The sequence below is a fragment of the Neopelma chrysocephalum genome, unplaced genomic scaffold (assembly GCF_003984885.1).
Source record: "Neopelma chrysocephalum unplaced genomic scaffold, ASM398488v2 Primary Assembly neopelma1_59, whole genome shotgun sequence".
Taxonomy (NCBI): Eukaryota; Metazoa; Chordata; class Aves; order Passeriformes; family Pipridae; genus Neopelma; species Neopelma chrysocephalum.
In genome coordinates, this window is record NW_020897714.1 from 3,219,175 (window position 1) to 3,242,246 (window position 23,072).

General features: G+C 38.7%; 1 protein-coding gene across 2 annotated transcripts in view; it reads left to right on the top strand.

Annotated features, from left to right (window-relative positions):
* The window catches only part of TRHDE (thyrotropin releasing hormone degrading enzyme), a 215,319-nt gene that overhangs the window by 62,204 nt on the left and 130,043 nt on the right, over positions 1-23,072 (top strand). The gene's annotated exons all lie outside the window — the stretch shown is intronic.

Consider the following 23,072-nt stretch of genomic DNA (forward strand, 5'->3'; position numbering starts at 1 on the left):
TTTGAAGGAGTACGTTTTGACTTAGTGCCATACCTGAGGCCTGGAGGAGAAAGGAGAAAAGTGTCAGAGAAAAAGGGCTCTTTGTAATCAAGGGAAAGTCTGACAATTTAAACATGACATGGTAACTTATTTCCTCTTAGGACCACTAGCTACTTAAAAAATATGAAAGACACAAAATACGAATGCCCTGGTTTCAGCATTTACATTAGGTGTCACTACTGAGGTGCAGAAGTAACAGTAATTGTATCAATTATGTTGCTTCTATTTTATGGAATCATCATGGCTAGGCTTCGTGAACGAAGATTTGGGAAGGACACTACCCACTTTTGTTGCAAGTGCGCTGGTGACTAAAAAGGCCAATATGAGATAGGCACGTCCGGTTGCAAAAGGCACAGGAGAAGGACTCCTTAGGTGGTATATTCTGCAAGGCATGATTCTTTCTGCGTTGTCTTTTCTCCTCAGGGGTGATTCTGCGTGCTTTCTCAAAGGCATCAGCAACCTTACAGATAGCGTGTCTCCAGACCTCCCGATTGGAGGCCAGAGTAGACCAGTTATGATGATCAATATGGCCAAGGCTGAGATGTTTTTTCAGGGAGTCCTTGTATCTTCTCTTCGGGGCTCCCCTCTTGTGGCAGCTGGTGGCAGGATAAAGCAGGATCTTAGGGAGGCGGTCGTCCTTCATCCTTGAGACGTGTCCTCCCAGCACAGCTGTGTTCTCAGTAACATGGCCTCAATGCTTGTGATTGGTGCTTGTTCTAGAACAGATGTATTGGTCACATAATCTGACCAGTGGATGTTTAGGATTGTACGGAGACAGTGTTGATGGAAGCGTTCTAGGAGTCGCAGGTGATGACGGTAGATGACCCAAGATTCAGATCCGTATAAGAGAGTAGACAGCACTATGGCTCTGTAAACACTGATCTTTGTACTTTTCTTCAAGTGTTTATTTCGCCAAACTCTTTTATGAAGCTTTCCAAAGGCACTATATGCCTTTGCTAACTTGTTGTCTATCTCTCCGTCAATCTTACCATCCGAGGAGATGAGGCAGCCTAGGTAATTAAACTGCTGGACTGATTTGAGCTCTGATTGGCCAGTGGTGATATGGGGATGATGGAAGATACTATCATACTGATTCAAGTGTATATTCTTTAGGTACTGCATTATTTCTCTTTTTCAGGCTGTGTCAGTTCCACATCTATCCCAAATCCACTTGGTTTCTTTCTGCTTCATGTACTGATAGGGGGCATGTCCAGCTTTACTACAGGCAGTTCTTTCCCAGAGCTGGGTCTTATAAAATCCATGCTGTTGCTAGGGAGGCAGATTAATTTGTAAAACTGAGTGCTTTCAGTTCTCATCAAGGCCAGAACCTTGCAGGTCTTGTAAAAAGTAAGAGTCAGATGAATAAAAGCATCCATTTACAGTAGATTATCTGAGACTTTGTAAGATATGTAAACCCTCTTGCTCCAGCACATAATATACCTGCTGATTGACAGGAATGGAAGGGCAGAAGGGAGAGAGAGACTAACAAATGAAAAAAGGGATAAGCTTGTGCTGTAGGTTTTTTACAGCTGTGGTGCTGCTCACCGAAGCATTTGGGTAAAGTAAGATGCAAGAATTATATGGTCACCAGAGGGGATGAGGATTGCATTTTCTGATTCTGGGTGCAAAGTGAGCTTCAGATATTTGTTAGGGTATCAGTGTAACCTTCCAGACAGGATTAAGATCAGTTCATCTCAAACTCATTATCCTCCCAAAGAGACTTGTTACTGCCATAGCTGCTCTCTGTCAAAAGACCATGTTGCCTTTTGTGTGGGTCACATGTCCTCTATGTACCTCTCTATAAAATAAGAGGCTAATGTGTTTCAGTCAGTGTCAGGCTATCACTATGGAATAGTTCAGGCTACAGTGGAGGGAGTCTTATGCCTTGTAGAAAATAACTTGTTAAGGGTTCACTCATTGCCAGTCCAGGCAGCTAGCACTGTTTGGGTATCCTCTCTCACATTAAAACTACCAAAAGGAGGATATGGCAAGAAGATGGATGGATGTGCTAAATTTCTTCCTGCCTGGATTGATGTATACAAATAAGAGGTTTTCTGGCAGAAGATGGGTAAGTGAGAGAGACTGAAAAGTGAAGAATTCTAATGATAGATCTGTGTTATAGGAGAAAGAATCTACCTTGTTATTTGGACTAATTTCTAGTGAAGGGTGGGAAAAGGCTACTTGAGAAGAGAGGGCACATGTGAAAATAACAGTTCTCAGTCAGAAAAACTACTGGCTTACTAATTAAACCATACAGTGTGGGAGAAAGTTCTAAAGCTGGTTGAAGGGCAAAGTACTTCTTTCTTCTCTTCAAATCATCATTATACATTTTTTTTTAACTGCAAACTGGTGTTTGGGTTTAGAAAACGAATATGTTTGTTTCACTTTAACTCTATTTAGGGCTGATTTAAAAATAACTAGTTAACTTCAATGTGCTCCCTGTTGCTGGTAATGCTCCTGAAAAATGGAGTACTGGAGTACCATATCAGTTCAATACTCTAAACCCCACATTCAAGGGCATTAAAAAAACTGCTTCTCCCTTTAAGTGGCATTGAATAGTTTTTGACTAATTAATCTGGAAAGTGTCTTCCAGTGCTAACAAGAGAAAATCTTTGCCATGTGGTTGGTAATGTGTATTTTAAGTGAATATCTGCACACCAGAGCATACACAGTCATTCTTTGTGACTTCTGTGAGGTACATAAAAGCATAAGTGAAATAGAGTAGAATTGTGTAGGAGAGTGGGACAGAGAAAGATAGATCTACAGTGCTGGAACAGGAGCAGAACTCTTACATTGCAGAATGCCCTAGGGACCCGATTGCATCAATTTACATTTCCTAGGCCTGTTTTGCAGAGAAAACAACTATTTTCTGTTTTTTTAACTGTAAATGGAAGTCTTTTTTCTTTGGCTTATGGATTGGCATTGTTGACAAAGTACTCATGAGTTGCCTCCAGGTTGTTGCTGTAAGTTGAAAGCCACTGGCAATTTTGTTTGTTAGAGGATGAAACTGTTTAAGAGAAAAGAAAGAAAGAAGGGAGAGGGGAAAAAATGTAGGGCTTCCTAGGGGGTTGTTCTAGGATGCTGTCTCCCTGCTTTGCACCTGCTGAGAAATGAGGATTTTAGCTTGCCTCAGTTCCCTATGGCTACTTGCTGTCAGTGCCTGTTTTGGCAACCTCTGAGCAACCAGCGTGGAACAGCTTTGATTATCTTTCTTCTTCCCTCCTTCCCATCTGTTGCTTTACTCTGGATCATGAGGTGTGCCAGCCTTCTTGTGCTGGAAGTGAGATCAAGCAGAGGCTTCTCTGTAGATGCTGCCAGTGTCTGTGGCCCCTATAATTGGCATTATCTGCAGTGTCCTGAATAGCAGCCAAGTATCAATGCAAACAGAGCACAGAGTGACACGCAAAGCCTTTGCGCTGGTGGGAGTGGGTTTCTGAGAAAAGAAGCCTGGTCTTGGGAGCTTTTTGCAATCTCCTTGTTAGGCAGTAAGATAATTAGTGTTTTTTGAGGCTGGTACCTCTCAGAAATCAGTTTTAGGGTTAAAGTTATGCAGCCAATGCTATATCATTTTTTCCAGCATATACCACCCTAGGTTGATCAACATAACTGGTCTACTCTGGCCTCCAATCGGGAGGTCTGGAGACACACCATCTATAACGCTGCTGATGCTTTTGAGAAAGCACGCAGGATCACTCTTGAGGAGAAAAGACAACGCAGAAAGAATCATGCCTTGCAGAATATACCACCTAAGGAGCCTTTCTGCTGTGCCTTTTGCAACCGGACGTGCCAATCTCATATTGGCCTTTTTAGCAACCAACGCACTTGTAACAAACGTGGGTAAAGCCCTTCCCAAATCTTTTTTCGCGAAGCCTAGCCATTATGATACCACTCTAGGATTTATGAAGACAAAAATTTATAGAAAAGGCTGGTACATGTACACTTCAAACTGAAGGTGGAGAAAATATTTTATCTTTCACTTCTTATTAACTAACCTATTTTCTAGCAAAGCTGAGGCAGAACAGGTGTGGGCCAATTCAAGGATTCTTCCTTGCCTAGGAACAGTGGCAGGTATGAGTGACTTGAGAGAACGAGAGATGTGACACTTCCTCGTTCACTGCATACTCATGATTTTGAAGTGTAATTATGAAATTCTTCTTGTAACACTTTAATTTAAAGGTTTTATTTCATTCTGACTGTCATTTTTGCAGAAGTGAAGGATCCTGTCCTGGTTATAGGAGTTGAGAAAGCTAGCTGATATGCTAACTATTAAAAGTTTATAAAGCTATGTTACATAAACAGAGCTTTCCAAATTTGGCTGTACCTTTCAGTAGTGAAGACTGATTCCCACCCCCAACCGCTGTAAAATTTCATCCTGAATGTTCTTTGTTAAGGGGGAAAAAACAGTAACATCCTTTTTTATATTTCCTTGTTTTCAAGAGAAAAGTGTATTTCACAACATTGAAATGGTTCAGATGAGAATTATTCTGAGAGATGGAATTTAAAATTAAAAATTATTTTCTCTCTCCCTTCTTTCTAGTCTCCCCTATTTTTATCCAAAAGTCTTTGACTTTGAGAGCACAAAATATATTATTAAGGGGGTTCTTCAGAGAGAGTTTATTAAAGGGAAAGATAAAAATGTAAATGAATTAATGCAGAACTATGGTTCATCAAATCCTGCAAGGGACACTACTACCTCTGATGCACATTGAAAGTGGTAGGAGATTGTTTTGAAATAGATAGAAGAAAATCCTTTTTTTCAGAGTCTCTAGTGAAGTACAGAAGAGATTTTTGATTAGTTTGCTCCAATGAGAGATCAGATGGAAGTTGCCACCTTTTTATCAGTTTCTGAAGCTGATACTGTTGTTACTAAAAATTTAATTTTTAATATTTTCAGGGTACACTAGTATCTTCTAACACTGGCTTTGCTGCTTCCTGGATGTTCAAATGGTACTTTGTATGTGTTTATCTCTGACTGTAACTCTGTTGGATATGCATGTGAAATAAAAAGGAAATGAACAGCTCTTGTAGTTTCCAAAACTGTCATGCTAAAATAAATCTTGGGAAACTTGTCAGATTGTAATTAGGATTAGTTTTATTGAAGACTGTGTTGTGGTGGTTACTAAGCAAAAGATAGAACATAATTAATGACAACCACTTCAAGTCACCTTATATTATATACCTTTTAACTGTTGATTTATTGATGCAAAATTACAATGAGGTGGCAACATGTGCCAGTTCAGCATAATTGGGTGAGCCATTCAATCACCTCCAACATATTTCCTATGTGGGCTGGCAGACACAGCTCTGCATCAAGTGGCTTCTATGCCAAGGAAAGACAGATGTATCCTGGAACTGTGCATAAGAATGCTGCTTCAGGTATGTTTTAAGTTGGTGTTTTTCCTGAGCACTCTGCTGCTTCTTCAGCACTAGCTTAGTTCATATACCTATACAGAACCTTGACATAATCAAGAAAAAGCACATTGCAGCAGATCCACTCTTCTAGACACATTCTGATGGAAGCAAGAGGAAAGATCAGTGGTCCTGCTTTAGCCAATGTAACAATCAGACTCCTACAAATTCAGTAGGCTGCTGAAAAAGGTACTTAACAGAGTATGAAGTAGCAGGTTTTATGTCAATGTCAGGGTGTTACCTTCAACCTCAGTTCTGATTACAGAGATATATATGTACAGTTTTCTGTTATCCTGTGCTGGAGGAAGAAGGAGGGATAGAAAATTATCAGACCTTCAAGAAACCAACTGAAGAACTTAATCTGGTCACCTTCAGTTGCAGATGACTACTTAATAGTCATCTATAGTCATCTGTCTATCTAATAGAAACCACAAAATACTTGCCAACTGCTTGCAGGATACTTAAAACCATCAGAACAAAAGGTAAAAGCCTCAAAAGTTGCAAAGAAAGCAGAGGAGACCAAGAGGTCTAAATTTTCATTGTACCTGGATATATGTTAAACAGAATTTCCCATATGAGCCAGGTAAGCTGATCACATGTCATTGAATAGACTAGACCAGAAAAACTAGACTAGACCTGTGCCACTGTGACCTAGGGGAAAGTTCCTGACATGTCAATGTGATGCATTAACAGGGTGGCAAAAAGATGCAATTGCTAATACTGCATAAGAAAGGCTGATAAGCGTTTCCTTTGGGTCTTTGATTACATGCACCCAAAGGAGTTTTGAGGATTGATGACACAACTACTTTTCTTTCTTGGGAGTCACATGACATTGAGTTCTCTTTTCAGTTTTCTCTTTACTCACTTCTAGTGTCCAAACACAGAAAATTGCAAATATACCTAAGGATGTGAAAGGCAGTAGTCTGATATAGGCAAAAAATGGAATAAAGAGTTTTGATATAGAGGGAGGGAGGCATCACTAGAGATGCCTCTAGAAGAGGAGAAAAGTTAACAAATAACACTGAGCGGAAATAGTTATACTGGATTGACAGTGAGAGTTATGGGGAAGCCGGAATGTCTGGAGAAGCTTAGATTTTCAGCAGGCCAAATTATTACAGGGATTAGTGTACCTGGAGATGTGCTCTCTTAACTGTGATTTTAGCAGTACTGTTGTGATCAGATTGCATCCTGATACAAGTCAAGATATTCCTCTGGCTGTGGAAAAACATTTCAAGAGATGAAATCTGTAGGAATGACACTTTGCTGCTATCAAGAAGGACTGATACTCTATAGACTAAGTAGCAAAATTCTGTGATAACTTTTGTTATAAGTGTTCCTTGCCTTTATTCACTAGTTGCTAGAGTATATTTCTATAATCTATGAATTTCTGTATATTATAGATTGAATACAATTAATTCACTGTGTTTGGACATTTAATTTTCAATTGAAGCTCACCCATGAATTTATTACAAAAAATAGTTAATATAAAATTATGAGAGAATGCTTGTGGAAAAAGGTGGGTATCTAGGATGTTAAATGCCAAATGGAAGAGTGTTCTCTTCTGGATCTTAAAGTGGTGGTTGGGATTTTTCATCTTTTATCTGGTGCTTCTAAAGTTTTGCATTGGTTACTTCAAGTGCTGAGGTTTTACAGGGCAGGTGATAATCTAGTACTTCATGACTTTGTCAAGCATATTACTCCATTGACTAAAATTTGTGCCATCACTGCAACACTGAATCTTCACTTGTAAATGAAATAGCAGTTCCTTGTGCAGTACATAGCTGTGGCAAGAGACAAAAGTACCTTTTAATAAGTATGTGTTTCATTTTTTCTTGCTGTCAGGATAGCTGGTATTCTTGAAGCCCCTAGTAACTTGTCTCTGCAAATGACTGTCTTTGGTCATCACTGTCATACCTTCAAGCTGACATCAAGCTGAACCCCCAGGCAGCACAGACTGCTGTAGGAATGTACTGAGATCATGTATGGTAATGCAAAGTGTGGGAGCATTCCTGTCATCTTTAAAGAAGGATGTATTTCACTTCTTTTAAACAACTATTGAAGCTTTAAAGAAGAAGAAATTGGGATTTTAATATCCATAAAGAAGTCACAGCTGTGGATTTTTATTGCAGATAGCCAGAGGAGGTTCAGCACCTTTGAAGGTATTAAACAAAACCACCCCTGCTTGTTTTAGTTCTATTTGAAATGCAGACGGGTAGAAAAAAATCAATGTTTACTAAATGAGAGAGAACAAAACTGGCTTAAAGAGTAAAATATCTTCTTGAGGAGTATGAATACAGTAGCATGAAAAAACCAAAACAAATTGACCTCTTACAGAAATACCGTAATGTACCTTTCATCAAGTAAAGCCATGAGATAAGGAGAGGATTCCTCCACTGATACAGTTGTCGTTGTTTAGTTTAAAACAGTAGATTTTTAATGCTTGCACCAAGAAAGAATCCCTCAGTTCTCCTTTGTTTTTCTTCATCTTCTTCTACATCTCTCATTTGCATTCTCAGATGTCAATGAAGCGCTAGACTTTGATCTCCCACATACTTAATCATTTACTGTAAGCAAGTCCTAGTCCTTTTGATTCTGATTTACATTTGAACAAGCAATCTGATTTATGTTGTTCCAGCACTGAAAAGGGACCAGGAACCACATGAAAACACTGTTTCATTTAGACTGTTTTATTGTCTGTCTTTTAGGAGGAGATTACGTCTTCAGTGCAAAGGAGAACTTGGTTCAAAGACTTCAGTGTGAATCTTGCAGATGATTTGATGACTTGGCATCCTGCCTTACTAAGTTCACTATAGGATTGCAATGGTCCTCTGCATGGTATTATTAAGATTTTTAAGAATGTTTCCATGGTGCACATTGAATTAGCTGTATACTCTCGACTATATTGATAGAGTCAAAACAAGACTTCCTATATTCAGGGACTATTAGATCCTGATCCCATACCAGTTGTTCTTTTGTGTCTTTCATTATACTGAAGATCTAGCAGATTATTCTTTCTTCTAATAGACATTACAATGCTTGTTTCGTGCAAGTTATTCTTATATTTTCTGAAAATAAAAGCCTGTATACTCAGTCATAGTCTTCATCAAACATTACCAATCCAGCAAAATATTTAACTGGATTTTTTACTTTTAAGTGGAATGATCAGAAATTGTTTTTTTCTGTAGATATAAGTGAAACAAGATGGTATGGAAAAATTATGATTCTAACAGAAAAGTCATAATAACAGAAACACTTTAAAATAAAACCTATATCATTTTAATGTAAATTAGTAATTGGTTATGAAGTTTTGATGAGGTTTGTGAACCTAACTTTGTTATAGTTCTTTAATATAACTTTAATATAACTTTAATGTTTAAACCTATGATGCAGAGAATGGAATTCTGCTCAGGAAAACCATTCTGATTTCTGTATAATTGGAAAAGTTTATGTATTCAGTGGGCTAGTAGTACTGAGAACAGATATTTGTTATTTCCATGACTTTGTAATGCCACGCTGTAACATGGGGCATAAACAAGATTGTACTTGGACAAATAGTGCTATTTTAGAAGAATGTGCTATGTCTGTTTTGGTATCTTTCTTTTTGCCAGGGACTGATCAGGAAAATTCTCAGCTTCTGTAGGTGGCAGATGCAATTGGTCATACTGAGTTTCTGTCTGCTTTATGTTTACTTTACTCAAATTTCTTCTTATGGCTTCTTTACCTTGTTCAGCTTAACTGCTGGTTTTCCTTCAACATCTTTGATACTCATGTGGTTACACAATTCTCTGTGTCACTGCATTTTGTGTATATAATTTGCTCTCAAATACAGTTTCACCATGTAAAGCTGTTTAATAGAATCATAGAATCGTTAAGGTTGGAAAAGACCTGTGATATCGTCAAGTCCAACTGTTAACCCAGCACTGCCATGTTCACCACTAAACCTTATCCCCAAGTGCCACATTCACACATTTTTTCCACAGTTCCAGGAGTGGTGATCCCACCACTTCTCTGGGCAGCCTGTTCCAATGCCTGACCACACTTTCAGTGAAGAATTTTTTCCTAATACCCAAACTAAAACTCCCCTGCCACAACTTGAGGGCATTTCCTCATGTCCTGTCACATGTCCCTTGGGAGAAGAGACTGACCCCCAGATGAGTACAAACTCCTTTTAGGTAGTTGTAGAGAGGAATAAGGTCTCCCCTGAACCTTCTTTCCTCCAGACTAAACAACCCCAGCTCCCTCAGCTGCTCCCCATCAGACTTGTTCTCCAGCCCCATTACCAGCTCCATTGCCCTTCTCTAGACGTGCTTCAGTGCCTCAATGTCCTTCTTGTTCTGAGGGGCTCAAAACTGGACACAGTACTTGAGGTGCAGCCTCATCAGTGCTGAGTCCAGAGGGATGATCACTTCCCTAGTCCTGCTGGCCACACTATTTCTGATACAGGCCAGGATGCCTTTGGCCTTCTTGGCCACCCAAGCACACTGCTGGATCATGTTCAACTGCTGTTGACCAGCACCCCCAGGTCCTTTTCTGCTGGGCAGCTTTCCAGCCACTCTGCTCCAAGCCTGTAGCATGGCATGGGGTTGTTGTGACCCAAATACAGGATGCGGCACTTGGCCTTGTTGAACGTCATGCAATTGACCTTGGTCCATGGATCCCTCTGCAGAGCCTTCCTACCCTCCAGTAGATCCACACAACTACCCAACTTGGTGTCATCTGCAAACTGACTGAGGGTACATTTGATCCCCTCTTTCAGGTAATCAATAAAGATATTAAACAGAACTGGCCCAAATTCTGAGTGCTAGGGAACCCCACTGGTCATTGTCTGGATGTAACTCTATTCACCACCACTTGGCCATCCAGCCAGTATTTTACCCAGTGAACAGTGCATCCATCCACACCATGAGCAGCTGGCTTGTCCAGATGAATGCTGTGGGAGATGGTGTCAAAGGCCTTACTGACATCCAGGTAGACAACATCCACAGCTTTTCCCTCATCCTCTAAATGGGTCACCTTGTCAAAGAAGGAGAACAGGTTAGTCCTGTCCTTCAGTGCTTGTCAAGCTACAGTTTTCCCAAGGCTTTTTTCATTTCCAGAGTTCTTGAGAACTTATCTGTAGCCCTTCTGGCTATGTAGAGTTCTAAAAGGCAGAGTGCATGAACATCTAGGTTGTTGACATCTGTATTTAATAACCCAATAGTTGGTGAAGTGAGTTATTTCAATACGTCATGAACCTTCAGCTCCTTCAGTTCATTATACTTGAGCAGTGGATGGGCTTTTCCAGAGATTCTTGTTTTTTTGTGTTCTCTGCATTAAAGATCTGCAAAACCTTACTGGAATGAGTTCGAGATGTGTCCTAGCAAGGTGGGTTCACTTGCTCCCTCTTTATCCTCTTAAAATGTTTCTCCTGTTTTTATTGATAGTCCCTTTGACAACATTTCCTCAGCTTCTCAACCCTTACTTACTGTCTGTCTCAGGCAAACTTTTCATTTCTTTGACTTGTTTCTCAGTTTGTCTGTGTTTCTCATCTATTTCAACTCTTTTTCCCCACTACATTTCTTGGTACTCTGAGGCAGGATCTTTCAGTTCCACCAGCACTGTATCTTTATTTCTTTGGAAGTAATCCAGTCTTTCTTTAGCTCAAGCTAGTGCTTTTATGGTGTTCCAAGCTACTTTCTTAGTTCTTTGGTCATCACCCTGCAATTTCTGAAATGCAAAATATATGGAGAAAAGTAGGAATAATTCTTTGCAATTCTTATGACTGTTGAGTACAGAAAACAATTATTTCATTTGGCCATGACGAGTTCTGTGTTTACACCAGGATAGCATTCTAAGTCAAACATGCACACTAACAGAAAAATATTTTACTGAAAATATATTAGTAAAAATGTGCAAAATGCTGTTATTTAAGATGTAATTTTAATAAGATTTTAAGCATAACATTCGCTTTTGAACTCGGATTGTAAGTTGTAGTGGATTTGTGGGGGCTTGACTCATCTGTATTCTATTTTGTTAACTTAAATTTGAGGTAATGTTCAAATTGTTTGATGAAATCTTAAAGCACTACTAGATTTGTAAGGATAATCTACTAACCCTATAAAAAAAAGAACGTTCAAGTGTTTTATCAGGTTTTGGTTGTTATAGCTTCTTGTGCTATTGGAAGAATAATGTTTGATGTATGTTAATTTATTCTCTTTGGTTTAGTTCCATGACTTGTTCACCATGAAGTTGAAAAACCAGAAAACCTGACTCTCTTTTTTTCAATTTATGTTGAAGAACTAAATTTGAGAGTTTGAGATTTAATAGTTAAGAAGTCAAAAAGGACACACATTAATAAATGGTGTAATCCATACCCTATAGATAGATACCCTTTTTTGTTGTTGGGATAGACAGTGTCTAACTCTTCACTTGTTTGCCAGTGACTGTTCATCCTGGAGAACAAAAGGCTCGGGGAATTTCATCAATGTGCATGAATACCTGAAAGAAGGGTGCAAAGAAGATGATGCCAGGCACTTTTCAGTGGTGTGTGGGGACAGGACAAGAGGCAATGGGTATGAACTGAAACATGGGAGGCTCCCTCTGAACTTCGGATAACTTTTTTTCGATGAGGATGACCGGGCACTGTCATAGAGTTGCTCAGAGAGTGTCTCAATCCTTAGAGTATTCAAAAGCCATCTGGATATAATGTTGCACAACTGGCTTTTGATGGCCCTGCTTGAGCAGGGGGGTTGCACAAGATGACTTCTAGAAGTCCTTTCCAGTCCCAACCATTGTGTGATTCTGTTAGAGGACTGCCCTGATGCCATATTAAAGGTACTTCAAGAATTTAGTTTTACGTTTCCTGTCATACTGTTTCTGAATTGGCTGTGGGATTACAGGGAGATCTCTTTATCTATCTTTTTCAGTTCTTGTTGCCTTTTCATGGATTGCTCTGATGTCTGTAAACAGGATTTCTCAAGAGTGGTTACAGTAGTTGTTGATTTAAAAAAAACCACCCTACATTTGGCACAAGTTCGGTAATATAATCCATTGTTCCAAGGAATCTCAGTATCATTTCTATTGACTGGACATGATGATAACGCCACCCTCATGCTTTGCCTGATCTCTGTACTTCCATTATAGTACTTCCAATATATGTCCTTTATGCTTTTTTTTTTTTTTGTTTGTGTGTGTATTTCTAGCTTGGCATTTTTTTAGTCTTTTCAAAGTTGTCCAAAGCCTCTTGCCACTCTCTCTTCCTGGTTTTTCCCATATGAATTGTTACTCAGTAAAACTTGATATACTGTCTGTGCCATCACAAGATGAATGCATAACCTTTTCAAATGGCATCTGCCTGAATTTTGCATATTCATCTAACAGAAATACTTGATATCAATGACTTCTCAAAATATCTCCTCTTGTAGGCAATGAAAAAAAAGTTTCAGTTTTACATGAGTTCTTTTGTGTGCAAAAGCAAAGGAAGATGTACCTTTTTATGTTGTATCTCTTGCAGATGAATTCTTAGACCAGAACTTCTGAATAATGTTTTGATGATTGGGAAAACATGAAACATAAGGTGTGCACAAGGACCTGAGCTGTGATTACCCACTTGGCAGTACCAGCTCAATATGGATGTAATTATGGATCAATGTAACTACATTAAACATACATTTTTCTGTTTGGTGGTAACTTTTGTAAGCATTCAGCAGCTTTTTCAGTTTTGAAAGTTACTGATAAAATGTATGACTGAATGGAAATACCTGAATTTGGCTTAAATGTGATTTAAGGAAACTAACAAGGCATATTATATACAAAAGTATAGCAATACAATACCTACTTGTGTATCATAAAAGTACTCAGGAAATACTAGTAGGAGTTAGTGTTGCTGTCATCATCTCCTTTGTCAGTATGGTCCCTTCATTGGTGAAGAGATTTAGTCCATCACCTTTTCAGTATTTCTTCCCCCACACTGACAAGGACTGTCACTTGTCCAGGCTGTCACTGTGTGTGCAGCTCCACATGTTCTCTGAGCTCTGGATGATTGTCTATCTTGGGTTTATTTTCTGGTGGGATATTGGATTATCAATCTTGCTCACTATGTCAGAGATCTGACTGATCTCTATAAACTTTGTTCTGGACTAGATGATGCCTGTCGTTTGTCAGGCTCTGCTTTTTTTCTGAGTCCCTCGATAGTCTATTCTATTCTTCAAATACTTGTCCGAGGCCTGTCCCAACCTCTAATGTTCTCAGATCTGGTTAGCTCCTTGCCAAACTTAAGTAGCACGATTCACTTTGTATTGGTCACCAGCCTCTCTTAAATGTATCACAAATATTTCTTTCTGGAGTTTTATTTTTGCATAGTTTGCAGTATTCCATTTTTGTAATAGATTTTCATGTTTGGGTTTTACTCTTTGAGTTAATTGAAACTGTTAAATACTTCAAGTATGTCTGAAACCACAATTGTCAGAAATAAGGCTATTTTCTAATTATTGCCTTTCTCTTCACTAGTATAAGTTTCTTCTAGGTGCAGAATGAAGCACCATTTCTGTCTCTTCCCATTGTTTTCCATGCTAAGAGGGATTTTCAACTCTGGTGAAGGTTTCAGCTATTCTGCTTTTCCATCCTGGTAATTTCTTTTAATGACTTTTCTTTTTTTTCCCCCTGCTGATAACCATTTGGCATTGAGGAGTAACTTAAAAAGGACCCTCTTTATTTAGACACATTATTACTGCCTGCCTCTGCATAACAGGATGTGGGCTGAATGAAGCCCATTGCTTAGCCCTCCTGCATCAGGGAAGTGAAGCTTCTTCAAGATTCAGGTCTTGGTGCTGTATTTTACTGTGGAAAATATGGATTAACTATGTAGAGAGGGATGATTTTTTTGTGTCATGATCTTGCACATCTGCTTTTTAACTGTGATTTTTCATCTCTTATGAGTAGCTACACAGCACATGACTGGCAGCCTGTGACCGTGCTGATTCATAATAGAACGAAGTAGTAAATTCACTTACTTAAATCTCTGTAGGATGTCTAAATGCACCAAGAAGTTCACCTTTGACTTTTGTATTTTGACCCATCAGGTGTACTTTGAGCCGCTTGTGAATATGGAGTCTGTGACAAGACTTAGTTTAAGTGGTTACATCCTTGGGCATGAGCGGGGAGGGGAGAGTTTGAACTTGCATGAGGACAAAATGAGTCCTCTGTTATTTGTGTTTCTCTAGAATTCATGATGATGGGCCTTTTGTGCTATGTCACAGAAAGTTATTGTTTCTTTTATTAAAATTGTGTATTAAATAAACTGACTAATAGATTTGTATTTTTACTATTAACATAGTAAAATTTTATCCTTATATTATCTAAAGAATTAGCATAAGAATGTAAGATACACTTTATTCTAGGGCTTAGGATAAACAGCAAGACCTAAAAACAGTATCTCAGGAGCTCTCCAGGACAGACCATTTGTATTTCTTCATCTTACTCTGGAGGAGAAGATAAACAGATACAGTCCCCACAATAACATGGCCTTCAGATGCAGTGAATATGATTATCTGTATTATGTAATTTTATCTCCAGGTGGAATATCATGATACATATTTTTAAGATGCTAGTAATGAGAAATACCTGCCTGTCTTCCCAAAATTCCTATTTCTAGTTTCACTGTTAAACTGTGCCTATCACCTGTGAATGCGATCTCACTTTAAAACAAACATAAAAGAGGTAAATCTTGGTGTATAGAGTATTGTATTTATGAAAACATTCATGTCTTTGTTACTGTGATGAAAATAATTTTTATATATGCCAGATGAGAAAATTTATTTTACCTCATTACTACTCTTAAGTAGGATTTCTGGAGTTTTCTGTGTACCTGCACCTTGGTTTTCCAGCAAAGAGAAGGAGTATGGCAGTGGCACTTGATCATTTTCTTTGCAGCAGCATTCATACTGAAAGTGCTCAGTAATCAGTGGCGTGTTGTTTTCAACCATAGAATCCTCATGCTCTATTAACTCTGGTGGTAGGAAAATGGCTGTTGGCAATTTTCCATCATGTCAGTCCTCTTAGTATTTACGTTAGATACAGTATTTATAAAGGCAACAAAAGTATTTCTTGCTTTTTCCTCTCTCCAGATATTTCAGTGTTGAGAGTTGGAATGTGTTTTCTCTGTTCATCTGTTCTGTACATACTGTAGGGGATGCATTTATGGTACTACCACTGTATCTTGGAGTAACAGAAACCTGAGCTGATTTCAGTCTCTGTCTCAGTTTGATCTGTACAACTCCTCACGTGTCTGAGTTTTGAATTCCCATATTAAACTGAAGACTGGCAAAAAAAGTTTATATTTAAAAAGAAACTTAGAGAAGGATTGTTTTTCCTCGTTTGATGTTGTACAGGAATTCATAATGATTTGTCCAGATATTATTTTAAAAGAAGGGCATTGTTCATGTGAAGATCGATACAACCAAGATGATGTGCAATTCATCCTCAATGGGTGATTGCATTAATTTTTTATTTTAATGAATCTTTTGATATACTTTGAAATAACATGATCTATAGAACTATAGATTGGGGGTATCAAAATTGAAAGTTTGCATATTTAATAATATGCATATCAAATAAAATCAACTGATTTCCATTTTATTTTCTTAAACTGTAAACTAACCATCTCCCAGTGTCAAGGCTCAGTTACTTGAAAAAATAGAAAAATTTTTGCTTTCTGAGTTTCTGCTTATTCTCTCTCCTTACCCTCCCCAGCTTTCTCTCACAATTTTTTTCCCTGCTTGGATTGCATTAAACATCTGCTATTTGTATCAAACACTCTGTGAATCCATCCATTGTTTATGTCAGTTAATGTTAAGTAATACTTTGTACAGCAATAAGAAGCAATAAAAAACCCAGCAATAAACTGCTGTGTGTCAGTGATTTCTCCTCAGGGTCTGCCACAAGCCATCTGATTTAACTGAAATAATGGCAAACAGTTTAGACCTTTGCATTAACTCTGCAGGCTAACGTCCATGGGGGTTGGTAAGTGTCATGCTTACAGAAGAATATTGGTGGTATAGTTCCAGAGATAAAAACTGATGGGTGCCAGAGTAAGCGTTGGGTAAACAGAAACAGTTGAAAACTTCCCATGGGGGTGCTATCCAGGTTATGTGCAACTTCTGTGTGTTTGAATACTTTGCATGTACTTAGATGAGACAGATGAATACTATTAAGTTTAAAGACAGCTAATTTAGGATAACTAGGTTCTAATTGCCAGAAGTGAAATACTAAATTGGCTTAGTTTTCAGGAAACATGCACTTAATATTTTCTAAAAATCAGGTGTCTCAAGGTGAATGTTGGCTTCAGAGAGCTCTCACCAGCCCTGGGATATTTGGGCTTTTTGGTGTGTCATCCCATTGTGTTGCTTCCTGATCCACACTCCCCACAATATTTTTTTAAGGAGATGAAAGAATATAGAAGAATAACTTGGTTTTCCAGAACAAACATCTTTACCATATACTAATAAAATGATGCAGAAAATAAAGTAGCCAATTTAGATGTTTCTTGTAAGTACTTATATCAGTAGTTCTTTATCAGTAGAAAATTCGGATATTCCTTACAATAACTACTGTTTGACTTCATGTTTTTTAACCACAGCTGTCACTTTTTGTAATTGGCTTGTTCCTTAAAATTTACATAAATCATTAAATGGTATTGTGCTATAGAAAAGCATTTTCTACTTAGTAAAAGAAATGACTTTAACTAAGGAATCTGAGTGGCAGAAATATAAACCCTTCTAGTAAATAGTTCTTTTTTTTTTTGTTTTTTTGGTAAACAACATTCATTTAAGAAATTGCACCAGACCTTTAGAGAGATTTAATAAAGCTATTCATTACATTATGCAGCATTAGAAAAGGGCAACCCCCCTACTTATGGTAGGAATAAAAGAAGCTGATATTAGTCCATGCTTCCTCTTAATTTTTTGAATTTTTTTGTCAAAAAAAAGGAAATTCTGGGAGCATGATATCTGCACCTGATATTTTGCAAAACGCCTCTCTGAAGAAATGAATGAAAAAAATGTCGTGAGGGTCATGTAGGTAAATTCAAGTTATTTTTGTAGTGTCATTTTTGTAATAAAAATAGGGATTATAAGGGAAAAACATGGAGTTCATGCAGTGAACAGTTTATCTCTGTGCCTCCTGGGTTTATTAAGTAAAATATGTGTATAAAGATGTTTGACAGAAAATTCTTGTTTGTCACTGTATGTTCTCATTTACAAGTGTTTCAGGGGTCTCATATTTATTTGGGAGACTTCTCGTGTATGCTAACTGAAGATTTGCAGAAATCGTTCACATATCTACTTATTTTTTTCCCTTAGTAGATGCTTTATAACAGCTACCTTGAGTATTTGAAATTCAATACTGTCATATGTTCTGCAGTATCTAGTCCTTGGTTACATTACAACCAACAGTTAAACCAAATAAGATTGCAGTACATAATGTTAGTAAATGTAGATGTGGATGTCTCTCTGTCCGTGTCGTATTTATATGTATATTAAGGATGTGTGTCTGTTAAACCAGTATCCTTGTCCAACTTCAAATGGAGGTGGTTAAATATAGTGGAATCACAGTGGTGGAAAAGATTCTTTGATGTTTGAAAAAGAGTAGGATAATAAAGGAGGAGAAAAGGACTCTCAAATTCAGGGTACCCTCTGTAAGAGAGTTGGATCTCGTTTTGCTTTTAATCCTATTCAGTTCTACCTCTGCTCTCATTTAAAACAAGAGTGATGTTCCCGGTTGTGTGGTTGGGGAATTTAAGCATTTTTAACTGCCTAGAAAATATCATAAGTGAGTGGAAAAAAAGAAAAAACAGTATCATCTGTGAAAATTGCACAGATACTAAGTTCAGAGATAAAAAAACCATCAAATGTGTATTCGCTTTTGTCATGGTTTCAGCAGGCCCAAAATCCAATTCTGATTCCTAGCCCCCCACCCACATCTCAACCCCATGTGAGATGGGTTTTCCAGACAAAAACACGAGACTCAATATGGGGGGAAGGAATATATTACAAAGACTATACACGTGAATAAATACTATAATACATTACAAACAATCTTAACTCTATATCTATCTCTACCATGACAATAATATTTACAATGGGCCAAATCTCTTCTCCCTCCAAATAAAAGTCCAGGAGAGAAGAAGAAGAAAAGACCCCTTCCAGTCTGTGAGCAGCAGGTCTTCCTCTCTAGGCAGCAGGCTCTCTTCTTCTCTTCCACCAGAAACAGTTGCTGGCTCTCTGCCAGCACACACGAGGGAGGTTTCCAAGTCTCTCTCGGCCCCCGTCTCCAAACAAGGGGTCTTTCCATGGGCTGCGTAACCCCAGACACGGCCGCTACACCATGGTCATATCGCGAAGCACCGGGGTCTCCGTGACGGTCTGGTATCCTCAGGGGAAATCAAGCCCCTGTGCAGAGCTCCCATGCTCTGGCTCAAAGATGGCTGCCAGCTTCTCTGAAGCTGGAGCAGGGGGGGCCAAGGTCACCCCCCACACACACACATTCCTTCGGCCGTCCTGGCTTATCTCTCAGGAGGCCATGAGCTTCCTAGCTCCTCTCAGCAGTGCATATTGCACTTTAGGACTCCTCTCAGTCCACCACCCCCTCCTCTTTCTCGGAGGGGTCTCTAGCGAGTTTGGGGGTTTTGGTTTATCCAGTTCTTACCCCGCGAAACTCTGTTCCTGCTGCTGGCTTGGTTCTCTTGTCCTGTTGCTGCTTTTCCTTCTCCTCAGACACCTCTGTGTCTGCCTTAGCTGCATACCGGCTTGTGTTGCTCCTTTTGGTCCTTATCAGTTGGCTCTTTGCCACTGCTCTTCGGACGCTGCTGTCTCCGCTGCTGCTCCGTCGCTGCTCCCAGCGTCTCCCACTTCTACTTACAGGGGAGAAAACTCCCCCAGTTCCTAGCCGCAGGCACTCAGCCCAGCTTCAACACCATTCCGAGTCCCTGCAGCTCCCCAACCGGGGGCTGGGGGGGGCAAAGCCCCCTAAGGGGCCGGAGCCCCTTCTCCTCGTGGCCTCTACAACATGGCCACCTCTTCTTCTCACCAGAGTACTACTGCTTCTCTTCCGGTCTCCAGAGATATGTTTATATTTTGCAGGAGCATTGATTGGGTAAAGCCCCAAGGGTCACCACCCCCTGGGGGTTACCACTTTCTTAGTTTCAGGGAGAAAACCTGGTTCAAACCACTACAACTTTGTGACCAACTTAGGTGTTGGTCACAAAGTCGCTAATTTCCATTTTGCACTATGATGATAACTTACTAATAATGTCAAAGGATTATATTTTGATGTAAACTCACATAGTTATGATGTCTTAATTAAATGTTTGGTAACAAAAGCAGCTGTTGAGGTGTGTACAGTTTTTGTAACTTGATTTTTTTTCCATGAGATTCACACAGAAATAGATTTTTAAAAGTCCAAAGGCTATCCTTGAATTCAAATAATTGTACCAGTATAGCATGTTAGTGTGAAATTCCAACACATTTTTGTCTGGTGATTTTATTTTAGCCATATAGTTTTTACTTCTTGGTCATGAATTTAGTCTCTGTGAAGGCCAGGAGGTGGAAACCCTTTATTATTCCAGCACTACACAGGACTCTGCGCTACTGTATCAGGAAATCTCAAGTAACAGTTTTATGATGCATGAGGATATTATTCTCTGCAAGCAATAACACACATTTCTATTTCTCCAGCAATATCCACATAATCAAACATTCACAAGTGCTTTACAAAGAATTTAATTAAATAGTGTGCAGAGTGACTGGATGCAGCACATACACAAACTGTTATATATTTAGTAGTTCCCATTTTGCAGTCAGTGCAGAACACTTTTGCACAGTGATATGTGTGAGTGATATTTCAATCAAAATGTGTATCATCACTCCTCCTTTTCTACCTTACTCCTTAAAAATGACACCGAAACCTTGACAGATGTCACCTCCAGGAGCACAGGATACCTTCCTCAGGGCTCTAATGGTGTGATAAAGAGAGGGAAATACAAATTCTCATGTTGAGACTTGAACATCAAACATTGTTCCTCTGAAATCAAACATTTATTCCTCCCCAGAGAAAGATATAGATTATTGTGTCTTTTACCACAAAACCAAATGTGTTTGGAATTTTATTTAAAGGTAGTAGAAGTTTTTGGAGCAATCAAAGACCAACCACTCAAAAACTAACATCAAGACTTGCATACTCAGGTTAGATGTGGACAATCAGAAGCAAAAGATTTTATGACAATGACTATGTTCAGGGTCCATTCTGTCAGTCACTGGATATTAAGTCTCTTCTTTGGCATTAAAGTGCAGTGTATCAGTCCCTGCACTAGGAAAAGGTAGTGTGCTCATATTCATTCAACATTATTGGTATGGTCATATTACCTGCAGAGCTTAACATTCTGGAAACTGACGGGGTTATCTGTTTTGTTTTCTTTGTTTGGAAAAGCCCTTTAAGCATTAGCCAATGCATGAGAGGAGTTTTCAGGTTTGCAGAGCAATGAGGCTGTGTTGGATGAAAGTGATTTAGAATATCCCTCTGTGGTTGCCTACCTGCAAGGCAGTTATCTGTCTGTCAAATTGGAAGGTTTTATTGGTATGTCAGTGCTATAAAGTATCAGTCTAAACCAGCAGACCAATACCAATGACACAAATGGTGAAAGACAGTCTATAATTAGCTGTAAAGGAGTTTAGTGTGAGACCTCACCCTTGTTTCCCAGTTCCAGAGAGTTATTCCAGTTTATAACTGTCTGACACTGACAAAATCTATACATTATGACTGGCAAGAAAGACCAAAAACTACAAATGGACCCAAAGGAGAGAAAAGAAACAAAAGGATCAGTAAAAAGTAGGAAACTGGTTTTACTTTTGTGCTAGTTTTTGTTCTGTCTCTTTGCTAATTTGAGGGGAATTGCTGAAAAATTAGTTGGGGTAAATAAGAACAGAGTCTCTCTGTATTCATCTTCTGAAGACGCCTTTTGAAGGGTGGTTTAATTGCTGTAGGAGAAGTTATGGAGATATGGCTTTCTTTACAGAGTTGAGAATGGGAGAGATCCCTATTTAATGTCAATGAAGATTTGCTGTTAACTTCAGTGATTTCACCCAGTAGCCTTTGTGTCCCTTTTTTTCCCCATCTTTATACCTTCAGACACGAGTTTTTCATTTTGCATGTCATTTATAACAAATTGCAGTTACTCTAGAAAATTAGTACAGTTCGAGCTTCAACTGAAAAAGAAAAGGAAAGCATGTAATTTTGAATTTACTCGCATGTCTAATCTTGAACAGCATGTTTTGGATTTTTGCTTTAGTTTCTTTAATTATGCTTTTATTCTAGTGTCTGCTTTTCTATAAATTACTTATTCTTTAGCTTTTGTAGTATGTCTCTGTGATTTGGATATTTTTACTTTGCTTGTATTTGGAAGTATCTGCTAGACTGCCTCTTCGCTTGTGCTAGGAGGCTGGTATTTTTGTGCTTCTTGCATCAGGCCCTTTTTGGGAATGCCAGAATACACCCAAATTCTCCATTCCCAATATTTTAGTGGCAACTTCCTGTGAATCCTGGAGTAGAGCTCCTGCAGTCTGTTTGTTCTCCAAGCCAATTCTACCACACTTCAGCAAGCCAAAACAGACAACCTTTGGAGATATGTCAGTGCTGTGATATAATTTAGAGTATTATTTAGAATAAGTAGGTCAGAATTTTTCTTGTTCAGATTAGGAAGTCAGCCCAGAGATCTTTTATCCCACCCAGTGAACTACCACCTACATGTATACTACATGTGATAACTGCCAATGAACTAGCTTTGGAACCAGAAGTAATAGAGCCAAATGAGAGAGGAGTGTGGCAGCCAGGCTAATTAATTAAGAAGTCAGGCTAATTAGTTTGACTGGAGGGAGCACCATGCTGATGTGACATTGTAGATTCCAAAATTCTGTCTGATTTGTACATGGGTTGCACTGGTCTTCTTATAGACATACAAGTTGTTTCTGGACTCTTTCAAATGTTTTTTGTCATGAAGCAGTGTTGTGTATTGGTTTATTCCCTAGGGTAATTTACTGTAATTTTGGATTTCTTTCCATACTGATAGTCAATTTATTTCCTTCTCAATCTTCTGCAGTAAGATTTTTTTAACACATGTATTTTAATATTGTCTTATTCAACTTCATGCCACTGAGATTCCTCGTTGCTTTTTTTTTACGTGATGAAGGACCTTCCCATTTTCTTCCTAATATTTTGTCACTTACTGAATACAAAACTGAAGTAGTGCTCCTGAAGTTGTGCATGGTCCCACTTCCAGCCTGTGGGGCTGAGAAGTGGCTGCCAGCAGTCTTGTTCCCAGAGGATGTGTTAGCAATAGTGCACACTGAAAGATGCCTTGTTTTGTAAGAACTGATGATCCTGAATAATTTGCCATTTTTCTTGTTATGAAACAGTATTTCTTCAGTGCACTCCTTAATGTCGGGTTACATACAGTTTGATGTATAAGATTTTCACGAAGAAGTTGCTTTAATGAAAAGATAAAAAATACTTGCAGTAAAAGTCTGTGTTACCACATTGATATGGTATAGTAAACATGAGAAGCAGTATCAAACCCAGCAATAAATCAATAAGATGTT